This window comes from Bufo bufo, chromosome 5, assembly GCF_905171765.1.
Source record: "Bufo bufo chromosome 5, aBufBuf1.1, whole genome shotgun sequence".
NCBI classification, from domain to species: Eukaryota; Metazoa; Chordata; class Amphibia; order Anura; family Bufonidae; genus Bufo; species Bufo bufo.
The window spans coordinates 411,546,785-411,563,387 of NC_053393.1; the positions used below are offsets into that span (position 1 = coordinate 411,546,785).

The 16,603-nt window shown below is 39.7% G+C and overlaps 1 protein-coding gene across 3 annotated transcripts in view; it reads right to left on the reverse strand.

Moving 5' to 3' along the window:
• The window catches only part of THRB (thyroid hormone receptor beta), a 347,062-nt gene that overhangs the window by 169,706 nt on the left and 160,753 nt on the right, over positions 1–16,603 (reverse strand). The window lies entirely within an intron of this gene.

Genomic DNA, 16,603 nt, shown 5'->3' on the forward strand with positions numbered 1-16,603 from the left:
ACCCGGATGGCAAAGTATGTTATCTATTTAACTGCTCGCTCATTAATTATACATTTTGCCACTAATGCTAATGTTTTTTTTTCTTTATAGTCAACATTCTGAACCAGACGAAGAATAAAGACAGATGCGGTAATACATGTAACCTGGGAGGGGATCACCTCTCACACTGTACAGCGCAAGTCTTACTTCACACTTCCCAGTTCGCCATCTCCACAGATCAGCCTCTCATTTTCTCCTGTCCTACAACAGGGTGACAAGCTTGCTCTATGGTAAACAGGGCCCTGGCCTAATTATTTGTGCAGACACCAAGCAGAAGGTCCTGGCAAGACATGTGGTTGGTCTACACTCTCTCCAACATTATATTGTACATGGCAATCACTTTCTAGAGCCGGCCTTGTACCTCCATTCACTGATCCAATTGCTCTGCTAGATTTATTTCAGGCTACCAGCTCAGGGGAGTGTCTTTTCTCAGGAGGCGTGTCCTATCTGTTGCAGCTCTCTCCCTGTAGCTGTCAAAGCTTCTACCAGATGATACGTCTGATGACAGTTGACCAATAGAACTGAGCATATGTGTGTGAGAAAGGAGGAAACAGATATGTTGTATTGAATATCTTAGTGGCTATACTAAATTTTTATTACATTACAAAAGTATTCAGCACACTATAATAAATGACAGTAAAAAAAAATCACTGCTTATGGAATGGTTGTCACCCCATGTTCCTGTTGGTTCTCAGTTGCCCCCAATGCTCAAGAAACTGTTATTTTTAGAAAGAAACTGAGGTAGTCAAACATAAAGAGACGCAAGCTAATGGAGATTATTCTTAACTCATTACTACGTGAAGAAGTAATATGTCCTTTCGTTTTAACCAGGTGGTATCTGCAATTTGAAGGGTACTTTGAGAAATCTTAAGTAAGTCTATTTTGCCCTTAGTATTTTAAAGCACCCATTTATCACTGCAAGGAGAGAGGAAATGCAAGATCTGTATCATCAAAGGCACTATTGTCATGTGTTTATGAACTTTCATTGTGGTTTATGTTTCTTGTACTGTATTACACAGTTTGTTATTGTTTTGTGATTATATGAAGAATAAAATATATATATATATAAAAAAAAAAGGATTTAGATCCAGGGGCTGGTTTGAACAATGTAGAATATTTTTCATGGGACAACCCAGTTACTGGTTCCCATTACACATGAGCTCAGGTGTTTAAGCAATTTACAATAAGTAAAGCAAAATAAAAGTTTCATGCAGATTCAAACTGGGAAATAATGTTTAAGGCCACTTTCACACTTGTGTTAATTCCGGTATTGAGATCCGGCAGAGGATCTCAATACTGGAATTAAACAGATCCATTCTTTATTTTGCACATCAGGATGCAGCCGTTACGTTAGGATGCGGTTGTGTGAAATCAAAACAGAAAGAAACGAATCAGTCACTAAATACATTATAAGTCAATGGGAGACAGATCCGTTAAAAAAAATGGATCCTTCATTATTAACTTACCTTGTTTTCAGTGACGGATACGTTTTCTTTCCTTTTTTTATATGACCAGCCACAAAACTGCAGCGCTTTTGTGTCCGGTAAAAAAAAACAGAATGCTGACAGAACGGAAGACATCCTGATGCATCCTGAGCAGATCTCTCTCTATTCAGAATGCATGAGGACTAAATGGAAATGCTATTTATTTCCGGTATTGAGATCTGGCAGAGGATCTCAATACTGGAAAACAACAATGCAAGCGAGAAAGTAGCCTATGATCCGAGCTATGCTTTAACATAAGTCATGAGGTGACATAATGGGGTTTCATCATCACACCAAAAAGACACGTGTTTTTTTTTCTTTCCCTTTCTTTACATAGTACTGATTTTGAAGCTAGTAAATTAACGTGACCAGACACTACAAAGACTTCTCTCCAGCTATTTTCCCATGCTTGTGGCATGATCATGCATTTGACATGAAATAGTATATTAATCTGCTGTGATACAAGTTCAAACTGGCCCATTTAGGCATTTACCACATAGATTTATCTCACAATTGTACATTGTAGTCAGTGTGGTTTCATGCTGTTTGGTTTGTGGCTGAAATTGTCATCTATTTCCTTGCTGATAACAGAAATTGGTACGTTAGTGAAATCTATCATGTTTGGGTGTGGTTTTCCAAAATCCTTTATTACATACTAACAGTAATAACAGTTTATCATCCAATGGCGTTTTCTATCATTTACACCTTCTCTTTCCTCATCTCCATTCAGCCCAGACTGTCAGCACAACTTCTTTTAGCCATGTCTCGTCTCTGTAGTTTCCACACAGACGTCTTGGATTCCTCACTTTTCCATCATTCTTCCCACCTTCTCTGACCGCTACCTTTGCATCCCCTACAGCTATAGCCCTATGCATGACATTGATACATACAATCTAGAATTTTAGACCTTCAAGATTTCTCGATCTTATAACTGTAGACACAATAAAACAGATGTCAAATGCAAAAGGTTAAAGGGGTTCTCCGGGAATTAAGAAAATGAAAATACTTAAATATTACTTTATTATAAATATATTCCCAAATACCTGTCATTAGTTATAATGGTTCATTTTGTCTGGGGAGCAATTATTAGGAGAATTAAAATGGCCACTGCCCTATATGATGCATGTGACTTTTTGACAACTTTTTGTCAAATTGTCCATTTTGATTTTTTTCTCTCTATTACAGGGGTCACTGTATGGGATAAATACATTTATATTGTTACAGTGCTGCCCATAATTATTCATACCAAACGTTGACTTAAAGTTACTTTTATTCAACCAGCAAGTAATTTTTTGACGGGAAATGACATAGGTGTCTCCCAAAAGATAATAAGACGACGTACAAGAGGCATTATTGTGGAAAAAAAAACATTTCTCAGCTTTTATTTACATTTGAGCAAAAAGTGTCCAGTTGGCGTAAAAAAGGAGAAGCCTTCAACCCAAAGAACACCATCCCCACTGTCAAACATGGTGGTGGGAACCTAATGCTTTGGGGGTGTTTTTCAGCCAATGGACCAGGGAACCTAATCACAGTAAACGGCACCATGAAAAAAGAGCAATACATGAGGATTCTCAACGACAACATCAGGCAGTCTGCAGAGAAACTTGGCCTTGCTCACCAGTGGACATTTCAGCATGACAATGACCCAAAACACACAGCAAAAGTGGTGAAGAATTGGTTAGCAGACAACATTAACGTTTTGGAGTGGCCCAGCCAGAGTCCAGACTTGAATCCAATTGAGAATCTGTGGAGGGAGCTAAAGATCAGGGTGATGGCAAGAAGACCCTCCAACCTGAAAGATTTGGTGTTTAATGCTAAAGATGAATGGGCAAAAATACCTGTGGAGACATGCAAAAAGCTGGTCTGCAATTATAGGAAGCGTTTGATTGCTGTAATAGCCAATAAAGACTTTTCTATTGATTATTGAGAAGGGTATGAATAATTTTGGACTGGACACTTTTTGCTCAAATGTAAATAAAAGCTGAGAAATGTTTTTTTCTACAATAATGCCTCTTGTACATCGTCTTATTATCTTTTAGAAAACACCTATGTCATTTCCCGTCAAAAAATTACTTGCTGGTTTAATAAAAGTAACTTTAAGTAAAAATTTGCCAGGGGTATGAATAATTAAGGGCAGCACTGTATATATTTATCTGCTTGAGAACTACCCAGTCCTCATAATCCCTGATATCTGCCGTCAGCTTTGGTCAACATTATCTAAAGTTTATGGCCAGCTTACGAACTATTGGCTGCAGGCTGGCATATTCCATCACTGGGAAAGGGTGGGTTCACATCATGTTTTGCCATCTGTTTAACGTGTACGAAAAATGTATACGTTAATGGATGCCTCAGATTGATGCCATACAGCGGCGTCTGTTACCATAGAGTTCCATTGTTAAAAAAATCTATACGTTTTTTACCGGACACTGCAGGATACAATGTATCCTTTAAATCGATAGCTAAAACGTGATGTGAACCCACCTCTTAGAATTTTAAGTGCAATATATTTATTTGTATCGTACAAAATACATTTTGGAATAAAATCACTATGCAATGATCTTTTCACAAACAATAAAAAAAATAAAAAAGTAAACACCCAAAAATTTACAGTATCTCTTTAAAACACTGCCAATGCTGGACATATTATAAAATGATGTTCAAAAAGTTGTAAACTCAGTATAAAAACTATTAACCGTTTCATTTACAACCTAAAATAACTGAAATAAATTGCCTTGTACCTAGAAAGATTTTCAGGCAAGCGTATATAGCAGACTGTCTATCATAAGCCCAATATATTATATGTATTGATTCTGCAGTTTGCATGTGAACTTTGCACACAATTGGAAAAATGCCACGATAAAAGCCACGTCCAAGAATTTGAATGGAAATATGACACCATTTAGAAATCCAGAATTGTCATGTTGAAAACAAAAGCTGGATATATGCACGTCCAGCAAAATTAGAACAGTGCACTGCTTACATTAGTTAAAGGGATAATGAGGTCAGGTTCATAATTATGAGAACCAAGACCCACATCTTAACACACATTCCCACAATCATTTCCAAAATACTGCATTTCATGAAAATGAAAATTTAGGACTGTATAAAAAGAAACGTGAAACAACAAATTAATATTAAACTGCTGTTCTGGAAAAAACTTCAGTTGTATCTTGTTCCTTGATTAGGAAAGGCTCAATAAAAAGTCTATGAGCCCCATGTTCGGCTGAGCCCTTTGGCCTCTTTGCTATAACATTCGGGGAGGGGGGGGGGTCTCAGCAGCCAGACAAATGGACGAAACGTATGCATTTCAGTAAGACAGTTAACCCACATACAGTTTCACATATGTGGCACAGCATTCTGGCAGAGAACAGCCTGCTAAAGTTCTCCCCAGATTCAGCATTGCAGGATGCTACCAGAATGATCGGTGGCCCCATTAACTATAAAGAGGTCCAAGCGGAGATCCAGACACAACCTGGAAAATACGGTGAGAAGCGGCTGGACAGAAACCACTGCATGCATGGTTTTTCTCCAGTCGATCCCCAGCATTCCATGCCAGTACAGCCTGCTGGAAGGCTGTACTGCATAAGTGAAAGTAGCCAATCCGTTAATAACCAAAAATAATTAAAGGGAGTCATCAGGAAGTTCACTGTCAAACCAGGCACAATGCTCCATTCTGGAGAAAAAGTACTTTTCATTCATATTTATTGTGTTTATTTGTAGTCCATCTAGCTAACTATCACAAGGTTTTAAAGTAAAAACAAATTTCTTGGCCATTTTTATCTGCTGCTTATTCTTAGTAGTGTGAGGTTTTAGTTTATATATATGCTGACAATACACTGTTGAAAGTTCAGAAAGTTCATTTTCTAGCTTCACCATACACTTGCCTATTTCAAAGGGAGAGTGGAAAGAAATGCTGCAATAGAGTTAATTTCAATTTTATCCTAACATTTGCCATTGAGGAAAAGTCAGGAGATCCGAATCCAAATGAGAACATTGGCTTTTATCTCAACTGGGGCTAAAGGTACTTTCACACTTGCGCTGCTGGATTCCGGCAGGCAATCTGTATGCAAACAGATACCATTTGTAGACGGATCCGGATGCAGATCTGCCTCATAAATGCATTGCAATACCGGATCCATCATTCCTGTTGTCATCTGGAAAAACAGATCCAGTATTTATCTTTTACACATTTTTAAAGGTCTGCGCATGCCAGATCCGTTTTTCCGGAACAATTCTGGTCGGATCCGGCATTAATGTATTTCAATGTAAAATAATGCCGGATCCAACATTTCGGCAAGTGTTCCGGAATTTTGGACGGAAAAATACAGCAGCATGCTGCGGTATTTTCTCAGTCCAAAAACCGTACAGTGACTGAACTGAAGACATCCTGATGCATACTGAACGGATTGCTCTCCATTCAGAATGCATTAGGATAAAACTGATCAGTTTTTTTCCGGTATTGAGCCCCTTGGACAGAACTCAATACCGGAAAAGTTTAACGCAAGTGTGAAAGTACCCTAAGACACAATCCAATCATCCAGTTCATAAATGCAAAGAGCTATTTTTTTTTTAAACTCAAACAACCCCATTAGTAATATCAGTAACACAACCAGAACTAAGCTAGTCATACTACTACACCCAGAAAAAGTATAGTCGGGAAACATATTTCTACAACCCTTCAACAAGACAAGATAAAGGGGTTCTCCTCTTTTCCTATATTGATGAGCTCATCCATTTATTTATTGGGGTTGTGCTTGCACATTGCCACTTGTCTATGTCAGTGTGTGGGAGTGTTACACATCTACACTTCCATGCGTTTGTGGAGGATAGTCTTTGAGCAAGTGCAAGGGTTATAGCCAGTTTTATTAACTTGTACATATGTTATTATCCACTATTCACACCCTAAATCTGTGCTATTTATATTTATATCCAGGAAGTAGCTATTTTTTTTAATCTTTGTTTAAATATATTGAACCACATTCTACAAGTAAATTTATGGACTAGAAATAGTGCACACTGGAATAACATGTGTATACAATTGCCGGAAACAATATGTACAGTAATTGTATAATAAAATAATATATAACCACCAACTTACATCTCATCTTAACACATTGCCATAATAGCTATGGGATGTATGCCAATATTCTCTCATTTATTGTGCAAACTCCTGCAAATCTGGAGGAAATGTATTTGACACATAGACAAAACATAAAAATGATGCAAACAATATAATGTAAGCTTGTTTAGAACTACATGTTCTCTGATAAATGTCTCCATTGTACTCATGATGTTTTTTAGCTCCAGTTGAGTGTTACTGATGTAGTGGAAAAACACAGAACAGTTTTCTAGAGAATATATATATATATATATATATATATATATATATATATATATTTATATATATTTCTGTTGTCTTTTCTTTATTCACAGCTAGGGCTGCAGCTATTGATTATTTTAGTAATCAAGTATTCTACTAATTGAGTACTAATTAACCATTTTCTATAAAAATTTATCAGTCCCCCTGCCATCAGTTCCTCCCCTAGTGCCACCAGCTCCCCCCCAGTGCCATCAGCAACCCCCTAGTGTCACCAGTTCCCTATCCAATGCCACCAGCTCCTCCCCCAATACCATCAGTCCCCCCACTCCTTCTAGCCATCAGTGCCCAGCCGCAGCGCCAGTGAACTAAAATACTTATCTTTCCTGTAAGGGTGCTGCCGACACTGCAGAGATCTTCCATCCTCTTCTTCACGCTCTGCACTGGGACCTGACATCACACAAAGAGCGCTTACGTGCCCTATGTCCTGACGACGTGTGTACATCAGGATCCAGTGCAGCGCTGTGCGGGCAGGCAAGCAGGTGACCACGGAGAGTGAGTAATAGCAAGCTCTTCACTCACACGGTACAAACGAATCATCGATGCAAAAAAATTTGCATCAAGGATTTTTTTGTGTCTAGTTAATCGATTAATTTGAGTAATCATTTCAGCGCTATTCACAGCCAAACACCTGGACCAATCCGCACCAAATTTGGCACATAGGTAAATCAGGCGCTTCTCAGTACTCTAGGACCTACTGTTTTTGACATATTCACAAAATGTCAGGAGCAAATATGGGACCAAAGGTTTCCACATAAAGGGCTTTTTTCCATATCACATGAGATGACCCATATTAGCTAATATTAGCTTGCAGGTCCTTCATTCTTTTCTTTACTGTCATAAACACAGTCTGATGTCTCCTATTGGCCAATAGAAGCTTGCAGAATCTTCATTCTTAGTCTCACTTAGCCACACAGATGACCCATATTAAAAAGTCACAGAAAAAGGAATTAGCACCCAAATGTTAACCTTTATTAACATTATTAAATATTCCCCAAAAACGCAAACCAATTTACCCAAGTAAAAAGCCTAAGGTGTTCCCTACTTGTCCTTACCTAAAGAGGAGCTGCTACAACCCAGCCATTTCCATAATTTTTCTTTACTTGTCATGAACAGACTGTACCTATACTGGATTTGAGCATGATCATAAATTGAAGACAGCTTGAGCTGGTGAAACCTCTCACCAGACCCAAGCCCGTCTCCAGGCTGACAAGATGTTAAGGTGGGGAGTGGGGGAAACCTCCCACCATACAATGTAGGGAATATAGGGTAGCAACTAGGCCTGGATGCCGGGAAAGGGGAGCTGATCCCCTCCTACTGTAACCTTCATCCTAGCCCTGACCTCCTAACCGCATGAGTGAACCCAGATGGTAGGAGGGCTCATGCACCGGAACTTCAGACCCTAACTGGCCCTGATGATCCCTGGGATAAAAGTCAGGAAAAGGAGATGACCAGTTCATCCAGAACACGGATGAACTAGAGTCTCCAGCAGGCTAAGGTGCAAGGAAAGGAAAGGCAGAAAACAACAGCTGGATAGGCAGGTAAGAGCCAACAACAACAAGCACGGCGGCACCAGGCAAAGCTGTTAACTGACTGGTAGTTCCCCCACGGGGAACCCAGGGACCCCCCCTTCCGGAGGACACAACAGACAGGGGAAATGTCTAGCTACCATGCTGGATAACAACACCAAACATACCAGACATGGAACACCAAACTAGACAGTACAACACACTTAAGACATAAACCCATACCAAACATGTAAGGAATGGTACAGAACAGAGGGAAGAAAGGAAAGACCTAAAGGTGACATCGATGTACAACTAGTTGGCCCTCAAACTGGATCGATGACATATCCCTGACAGGAGAAACTCCAGCACACACCAAGGCTGGAGGACGGCAGACTCCAGCCTGGAAGCCACAGGCAATATGAACCCAGTGGCCACACCCAGTTCTACCACACAAAAACCGCTACAGCAGCAAATATCGACCAGGGAAGAATAAAACACTATTATCATGAACACCTTCCCATCATTCTAAAATATACCTTTTATTAAACAATCATATAAAAATTGGCCCCAGGCCAGACTAAATTCCAAGGATCAAGATGACACATACATATTGCCTTCAGTATTAAAGATACTCCATGGTTACTCACGGTTAGCTGAAATCACAATAGGTAGGGTGATTTTCGACTGAGCGGAGGGATATGGATGATGTACAGGAGATAGTCCAGGGATAAAGATGATAAACAGGACCTTGTAAGTGGTGTCAAGGATTAGAAATCCACCAACATTGTATTTGGTTAGTCAAACACGATGAAAGACCTAAAATATTCCCGGTAAATCCCTAGCTGAGCTAAGCCCAGGGACACCCCTTGAAGGTAGGGGCTCCATGTCCTCGTTCCTAGTCTAGTATTCCCTAGACACCCCTATCCTAAGGAAGGAAGGCTGAGCACATAAACATACAAAAAGGACATACTGAATGACAAACAACACAAACTAATCCCAATGTTACGTTTCCCCAGCCGTTATAAATCATGACTGGTTCGTCAGGGGAAGAGGAGTATGATACTCCAACCAAAAGGTCTCACAATGAAGACTAACATTCAGTGTCCCGCAATCGAGACCCTCTAGGAGAAGAAGCCCCAGGATGTAGGCTCAAGATGACCGGTGTCCCCATGTCAGTTCAAAAACTGGCGCCTTATAACATGTCCTCCCATAATAAGTCCCTCCCCCTCATACGGCCTCATCATCAGTTCCTCCAATGTTTCATCCCAGATCACTTCACACAAAGGGCCCACTCATCCATAATACATATTATGTACAGATAATCGGCCCAGATTCAGAATCGAGGAGTAACTTTACAGAAATATCATATCATAGCCCAAACAGGACGCCGTTTTGGAACGCATATGCGTTCCACCAATCGAAAATGATGCACACAGCCAGTGTCCAAAACGGAAATTACGTCAGTCGCTACAGCCCTGAAATCAGGAAACGGCTCTGGAACGCAAATGCGTTTCACTGATTTGATGTAGGAGCGACGTCGGGCTCAGAGACCGGAAGTGATAATTTCTCTATGCGTTCCACAGTCCGCCAATTACATTTGATTACTGGTTCTTGATGCGTTCCATCAGGGACACTCATATATAGCTATACAGAACGGAAATATATTATCACGCCCTATCCAGCCAGAATACTATTTGCATAAGGTACCCCCAATAATAAATATCTTTTTAATCCCTTAATTATACAGACATATGAAAAGTCTACAGGTTACCATAGTACTTCTGGATAACTATTCAGATAGAACATGACAAGACGGAGGGGACTCCAGAGACTGACACAGGGGGAAGAGGGAGGACAGACAGTAAATATACCAAGGAGGAAAGACCAATATATCCAATTCACCGGACATTTATTTTAATTGCCCACATATACCAAACCACAGAAAGGACAACCACATATGATAAGGGTGACCCAGTTGTGGCTTTACAATATATTTTTTTTAGATCTCTTGCGATCCGATAACAAGTAAAATGGCATGAATAACAATACATATAGGATCCCCATTGGAAGCTGGGGACAGATAAGAGAGGAAAGGGAAGGGAAAGAAAAAGAGGGAGGGAGGGGGGGGGACCATAAGGGAAAAAACAGGAGAGGTGTATATATATATGTAGAAAGAACAGGGTATGAGGAGGAGAGAGAGAGCATCCGAGTATTATAAGAACAGCCAAATGATAGCTGTTCATTCAAGCCATCGGGACTGGATGATTTTAGTCTATAAATCCATTGGCATTCTTTCTGTAAAATCCTTTTGTCCCAATCGCCCTTACGTGGAGAGGATGGGATTAGCTCAATGATCTGAAAACCTAAAGAATTGGCATTCCCCCCATGAAACTCAGACATGGTTTGCCACAGGTTTATCTCGTCCACGCTTGATATCTCCAAGGTGCTCCCCCACTCTCCTCCTCAATTCCCTCTTGGTCTTCCCCACATAATTCATGGGGCATTGACATGTGATCAAGTAAACCACTCCACAACTTCTACAATTGCCAAAATCCCTCATTTCAAAGACTCTCCCCGTTGAGAGACTTCTAAATGTTTTGGATACAGTAATGTATGGACACGCTATACAGCCACTGCACTTAAACGTTCCTAACGGTCTTCTTTCTAGCCATGTTCCTTCAGTTCTTGGTGTAGTATAGAAACTGTGTACTAGATGATCCCTGATGGATCTCCCCCTCCTGAAGGTAATCCATGGTCTCTGTGGGAGTACATCAATGAGGTCCCTATCGGTACGTAGGATACCCCAATGTCTTCTAAGGATTTCAAAGATCATCTCATGGGAGTTATCAAATGTCCCGATCACTCTAATGATCTTATCCTGCGATTTTTCCTTTTTCTAAGGGTCCAAGAAACAGTCTCTAACTGTGGCCAGGGAATGTTTAAAAGCTTTTTTCAGTGTCTCATCCGGGTAGCCTCTACTCAGAAACCTGTCAAGTCCCTTGATTGCGTCACAAACGTTGACGTACTAGTGCAGATCCTTCTAATCCGAATGTATTGGCCCTTTGGGATGCCTTTCTTGACTGGGTTTGGATGGAAACTTTCCCAGTGCAAGAGGCTATTAGTAGCTGTCGATTTCCTGAAAGTCTCAGTACATAACATACCCTCCCTTTTTGAGATCTTTATGTCCAGGAATGAGATTTCCTTATTTCTGATCCCACAGGTAAGGCTGGTTTCACACGGGCGTTGCGGAAAAATGTGCGGGTGCGTTGCGGGAACACCCGCGATTTTTCCGCACGAGTGCAAAACATTGTAATGCGTTTTGCACTCGCGTGAGAAAAATCGTGCGTGTTTGGTACCCAAACCCGAACTTCTTCACAGAAGTTCGGGCTTGGGATCGGTGTTCTGTGGATTGTATTATTTTCCCTTATAACATGGTTCACCATGGTAAAAGATCATGTGACGTACCATGTGATGACCGGAGTGACGTCATCACAGGTCCTTCATCAAAGGAGACACAAGGAGATGCCGGGCTACGCGAGCAAGGGGAGTAAGGTGAGTTAAATAATTTTTTATTTTTTTTTAACCCCTCCAGTGCTATTTTACTTTGCATTCTGTATTCAGAATGCTATTATTTTCCCTTATAACCATGTTATAAGGCAAAATAATAATGATCGGGTCTCCATCCCGATCGTCTCCTAGCAACCGTGCGTGAAAATCGCACCGCATCCGCACTTGATTGCGGATGCTTGCGATTTTCACGCAACCCCATTCACTTCTATGGGGCCTGCGTTGCGTGAAAAACGCAGAATATAGAACATGCTGCGATTTTCACGCAACGCATAAGTGATGCGTGAAAATCACCGCTCATCTGAACAGCCCCATAGAAATGAATGGGTCCGGATTCAGTGCGGGTGCAATGCGTTCACCTCCCGCATTGCACCCGCGCGGAAAACTCGCCCGTGTGAAAGAGACCTAAATCTCAATCCATTTGGATTGTGATTTAGTGACATGACAAATGACCTAAAGGCAACCTCTGGACCATCCCACAGTAGAAATATATCATCAATATACAATAGGTAAGATGTTGCACTAGGAGAAATGGACACCAACAGGTGCACCTGTAAATTGAGACCACTCACTCAATACAATAGAAAAACTTATAATATATAGGATATAGGAACAGGGCACTGAAAAGAAACTGTGACCATGTGGTTTGAGCAAATCTGAGCTTTTATTTAATGCTAAAACAGATATATCCACAATTTATTATACTGTTATCATAAAAACAACTTGTGTTGTCTATTAACAAGCAATTGGGTATTCAGTCCACAACAATAAACAGTCTATAGCAATATTCCATATAGTGGTGGTAGCTGATTGCAAGCTAGTTGGATATAGGATAAAAAACGGACTAGATATTCGATATTGTAAGAAGCAAAATATTCAATATTCTTCGATATAGCGCCAAAAAATAAATCGGTCCAATGATTATGAGCAGCCTAAGAAATGTCACTGAATGTCGATAAAATATATTCCACTTATTATCGAGACCAAGACCAATGTCCCACACCTGGTTACAGTGGCGTCCCGCCGGAACAGAGTGGGTAGCGGCGTCCCGCTACTAAATTACTTGCAAGTAAGAGATTTCTTTACCTTATAATCGGCCGAAGTTTTCATCAAGACCTTGAGGTGTTCTCACTCCCCGGATGTGCCTTTATTAGTGCAGCACTGTTTAATCGGGAGGTTGAAGACGGCTCTGTAGATGGTTTTAGCGTCACTGCTTGGGCCAATGGATCCTGGCCTTCTGGTGAAAAATCCGCAGTGGTATAATGCCAGAGACTTTCGTCGATCAGTAGTGGTTGATTATTTGTACTAGGTCTTTCGGTACATACTCAGGTGTCCATCATTATTGCTGAATCACATTCATAGTGTCATGGTAAAAAACTAAAAAGGTACTTTTTAAACCTTTAGCAATACATCATACTTCTACAATTTCATCCATTTATATATTTTGAGCTTGTTCATCTCTTAAAGAAAAAAACGCACCTGTACACTCTGCGTTTTTGGTGTGGCATCTGTGCGTCTTCTACTTTCTCCATTAAACAAGGACAATACATATTTGCCTAACATTCAGCTAATAGATATTATGGTTAAAACAATAAAATACAAAATAGAATTCAATAAAAGTAGAATTCAATAAAAAATCTTACTTGTTACATTCAAAAAGAGATATTAATGTATAAATACGTTAGTGACAGAAAGGGATATTGCCCCATTTCATGCTTCTTTTAAAAAACCCATCTTTCCTCAAAGAGAAAAAAAAAACTCACATGTGGCAGTCTCATTATTACTACAACACATGTGTATTTTTGTTCATATATAGAAATTAAAACACAATAAAATCAATGAGTGATTAAATATCTTAAAATATGGCATAGATCAATATTAAATTGAATGGCATAGTTCGACACATGGGTGCCCACTAAAAATTCATAAAAATCCAAAGAGCTCGAACTCCGCATTAAGGCCCTTGGGTATCAGGGTATCAAATTCAAAAATTCGCTTAGTTTCGAGTCTGGACATCCTTTCTATGTGGTTGCCACCTCTCCACTCTTTTTCCACTTTGTCTATTGCAAGGAACCTCAAACCTGAGGGTTCCTGGTTGTGGCTAATTTTAAAATGGTATGATAGCGAGTGGTTTTCGAATCCCTTCCGTATATTATTTATGTGTTCCGAAATGCGTTTTTTTAAAGATCTCTTAGTCCTACCTATGTATAGCCGTTTACACGGACATTCTATGGCATAGATTATGTTTTTGGAATTACATGTTAGACAATCCTTGATTAGATGGCGATGATTATTATTAGTAGACATTAATTCGTTGGTTCTTTTCTGGAAGGATGTTACTTTACAGTTGCCACAGGTACCACACCTAAAGAAGCCCTGCAGACCCATCCAACTTGAAATGGTGGATTCCCTATTTGGTTGTCTCTTAACCGTGGGGGCCACTTACAAACCTAAATTGGGGGCCTTTGAAAAGGTAATTTTTGGATTTAGTGGCATTAATGTACCTATAATATTGTCCTTTTGTAACAAATGCCAGTGTTTTGTCACAATCTGACGTATTTTCTTATAATCGTCACTAAAGGGCAGGATTATCCGCACTATTTCTTGTGAGGGATCTGATTGTTGCGTTATTTTTTCTCAAAAAAAAGAATTCCTGTCCATACTTTTGACTTGTTGCAGTATGGACAGAAATTCTTTTTTTGGAGAAAAAATAACGCAACAATCAGATCCCTCCCAAGAAATAGTGCGGATAATCCTGCCCTTTAGTGACGATTATAAGAAAATACATCAGATTGTGACAAAACACTGGTATTTGTTACAAAAGGACAAGATTATAGGTACATTAATGCCACTAAATCCAAAAATTACCTTTTCAAAGGCCCCCAATTTAGGTTTGAAAGTGGCCCCCACGGTTAAGAGACAAAGTCTTCTTTTCCTTCCAGAAAAGAACCAAAAATTAATGTCTACTAATAATAATCATCGCCATCTAATCAAGGATTGTCTAACATGTAATTCCGAAAACGTAATCTATGCCATAGAATGTCAGTGTAAACGGCTCTACATAGGTAGGACTAAGAGATCTTTAAAAAAACGCATTTCGGAACACATAAATAATATACGGAAGGGATTCGAAAACCACTCGCTATCATACCATTTTAAAATTAGCCACAACCAGGATCCCTCAGGTTTGAGGTTCCTTGCAATAGACAAAGTGGAAAAAGAGTGGAGAGGTGGCAACCACATAGAAAGGATGTCCAGACTCGAAACTAAGCGAATTTTTGAATTTGATACCCTGATACCCAAGGGCCTTAATGCGGAGTTCGAGCTCTTTGGATTTTTATGAATTTTTTGTGGGCACCCATGTGTCGATGATTAACCAATTGTTTGTTTGAATACACTCTGTTTCTCCTCTACACATGGGTTTTCACTTCTACACAACCCTCAAGATAATACACACTTTTTTATACTTGTACAGTTTTTAACTTGATCTAGTTAGGTTTTAAAGTGAACTATGCCATTCAATTTAATATTGATCTATGCCATATTTTAATATCTATGCCATATTTTAATATCTATGCCATTAATTTTATCTTTGAGGAAAGATGGTTTTTTTAAAAGAAGCATGAAATGGGGCAATATCCCTTTCTGTCACTAACGTATTTATACATTAATATCTCTTTTTGAATGTCACAAGTAAGATTTTTTATTGAATTCCACTTTTATTGAATTCTATTTTGTATTTTATTGTTTTAACCATAATATCTATTAGCTGAATGTTAGGCAAATATTTATTGTCCTTGTTTAATGGAGAAAGAAGAAAACGCACAGAGGCCACACCAAAAACGCAGAGTGTACAGGTGCGTTTTTTGTTTTAAGAGATGAACAAGCTCAAAATATATAAATGGATGAAATTGTATGATGTATTGCTAAAGGTTTAAAAAGTACCTTTTTAGTTTTTCACCATGACACTATGAATGTGATTGAGCAATAATGATGGACACCTGAGTAAATTGACGAACAGGATCTGACGTTTGAATATTGACCAATGAGACCATGGAAGATTCAGTATAAAAGAGGGGCTTTCAAAGGGGTGATGCATGCCACTGAGGAAGGGGTGAATGTTGGACCCCGAAACGCATCTGGTGCTACACCCCCATCTTTGTACCGAAAGACCTAGTACAAATAATCGACCACTAATTGACCAGAGGTGCACTACTGATCGACGAAAGTCTCTGGCATTATACCACTGCAGATTTTTCATCAGAAGGCCAGGATCCATTGGCCCAAGCAGTGACGCTAAAACCATCTACAGAGCCGTCTTCAACCTCCCGATTAAACAGTGCTGCACTAATAAAGGCACATCCGGGGAGTGAGAACACCTCAAGGTCTTGATGAAAACTTCGGCCGATTATAAGGTAAAGAAATCTCTTACTTGCAAGTAATTTAGTAGCGGGACGCCGCTACCCACTCTGTTCCGGCGGGACGCCGCTGTAACCAGGTGTGGGACATTGGTCTTGGTCTCGATAATAAGTGGAATATATTTTATCGACATTCAGTGACATTTCTTAGGCTGCTCATAATCATTGGACCGATTATTTTTTGGCGCTATATCGAAGAATATCGAATAT